The sequence below is a fragment of the Aplysia californica genome, unplaced genomic scaffold (genome assembly GCF_000002075.1).
Source record: "Aplysia californica isolate F4 #8 unplaced genomic scaffold, AplCal3.0 scaffold00163, whole genome shotgun sequence".
Lineage (NCBI taxonomy): Eukaryota > Metazoa > Mollusca > Gastropoda > Aplysiida > Aplysiidae > Aplysia > Aplysia californica.
In genome coordinates, this window is record NW_004797433.1 from 359635 (window position 1) to 362134 (window position 2500).

Here is a 2500-nt window from a genome sequence, read left to right on the forward strand (position 1 = left end):
AGATAGATAGATAGATAGATAGATAGATAGATAGATAGATAGATAGATAGATAGAAGATAGATAAAGTCATGTTTAAAGTGATGGAAAAAATACATATCCTAAGAATGTTTACAGAGAACTATAACATGAAATGAACCACTTTCAACTGTTTGAGAAAGATTTGGTGTGAAAATTCATCAGCAAGAAAAAAAAAAAACAAGCTCTCTACCAGGAAAGACCTGTACATACAAAACGCTGTACCATTGCAACGGAATAATTATGTAATGTTAGCCTTGAGCACAACTTTTATCTGGACGCAAAAAAAAGAACAAAATAATTTGTTACAGATTTTATGTTAGTAGTATATCCATGTACCGGGGTGAACTTAAGAAACCAAAAATCTATCAATAAAAACTCCCCTAAAACGTGCCATCAAGACGGGTATTGTTCAGTAAATTGATATCCTCCATTCACCCAAAATTACTTCATTTGCAGTATGGTATTTAACTCTTTTTTTTAAACTCAAACCTAACAGCTTGGAGGTATCTATGGCGAAAACTTTGTTAGGAGTCTCATCAGGTTTGCGAAGTGTGTCCCCGGCTTCAGAGATCTTCCGCTGGATGACCAGGCCTTACTATTGAAACGTAAGTATAGAAAGAGAAACAGAAGAAGGCAGATAGATCCCAGAGTATTTTGGGATTAGGAACAGGAGATAGAAGATGAACGGGGGGAGGGGGGGGGGGTTATAAAAGCCACAAAAAACCCCACCTCAAAACCTCCATGGTATAGAGAAGGGGGACAATGGGGAGGAGGAAATAAAGGACGGAGATGAGTTGAAGGAAGGGAAGGAGGAGGAGTAGCAAGAGGAAGTGGAAGGGCACAAGAAGAGAGAGGGGAAAAAGAAGAAGATGAATAACAAAAGCAAGGAACAAAATGAACAAAAACCCACCCGATCTACTGCTGTGTCTTCGTTCTCACATGCGTGTATATCTCAACTATAAGAAGAGGGTGTCCTCACTTTCTGTTCATGCATACATTTTAATGTTTGACCTCACCGATGGCAGTCCGTATAATTATTTCATTTCTTCGCCCATCTATTGGATACGGATTCTACTTGTTACATGGGGCTCCAAATAAGATCTGTCTAAAGGAATCTTGAGTTACTTACATCTTTAAAACAATCAACATTGGAGAAGCCCTTTCCATTTTTAAGATTTAGTCGTATTTTCTTTCCAAAAAATGCTCGATGCGCATTATACTCATAGACATAGAGATGTCACACATCTATATCTCTGGACAAATGTATACGTAGAACATAATTTTATGTATATTATAATATAATAAAATATTCACACATTTTAAAAGTGTGTAGCTAAAAAACTACACATCCAATCACTTTGAAATTTTTACACATGTCACGCAAGCTCATTGTCGTTCTTGATATGTACTCACTAGGGTGCACAGATCTATCGTTTTGTCTGACGGTGTCATTCACTGGGTTTTGATATTTTTGTCAAATACTGTGAGAATGTATGGGTAACTTTGAAAACAAAAACAACTCTCGCAAAGTTATACCCCTTCCAAATTTTTAGCGACATAAAAAATGACTTCTCTTTAACGATTCACCATTCTTCGACTTAATGAATCAGAAAGAAATCACATCATGGAGATGCTTCCGGTGGGCACTCCGCTTTCGTACGTCGCGAGAAGGTTCAACATGAACAGACACACTGTGTAAGCCACACGGGATCACATGGCAACGATTGACTCCCAAAAAGATGCACCCAAGCAAGTAGAACGCAGAAAGACAAAACGGAGGGTGGGCACATTCGTCCTAACGCAACGCTTGAGAAATCAATTTCAACCGGCAAACAGATACAGGTTGAGTCGAAACCGTTCTTCTTCGTTTATAAGATCGGAACCTTCGTACTAGCGGCCTAGTTTGTCGCATAAAACTACAGCCCCATCACATCCAGGACAGACTTCACTAAGCACAGCATCGCGTGTGATGGCCAAAGCTAAATTACCCAAGTTCTCGAACCCTATGTATAGTTTTTTTTCACAAAATCAAGCCCAAAGACAAGTATTATTGCATGATATTGATAATGGACCTGCTCATAAGGCTGCTGTGACAAATCAATTTATCAAAACTAACAACAATCCTCTCCTGCACCTATGGCCAGGGCATTCACCAAATTTTAATCCAATTGAGCGCTTGCGGAACATTTAAGATCGCGCCATTCGTGCCCGACCACACCAATCACGTACCCTTGATGAGTTAGAACAAGCCTTAATTCAAGAGTTAAATAATATCCCCAAATATACAATTCCTCGATTCATCCATCCATGCGTCGACGATGTAAAGACGTGACAACGCCAGATGTCATCAAACGTTACTGAAAGCTGTCACTTTTCGTTTCGATCCATGACAACTACTATAAGTTCAAAATTGAAGATTAAAAAAATTCTTAACTTTACATTCCACGTGTTTCCTTTGCTAAAAAAATGAATTCACTGTCT

General features: G+C 38.6%; 1 protein-coding gene across 1 annotated transcript in view; it reads left to right on the forward strand.

The window, feature by feature from the left end:
- Positions 1 to 2500, forward strand: part of LOC101861888 — a gene marked incomplete in the record, with an annotated part of 23554 nt that overhangs the window by 10987 nt on the left and 10067 nt on the right.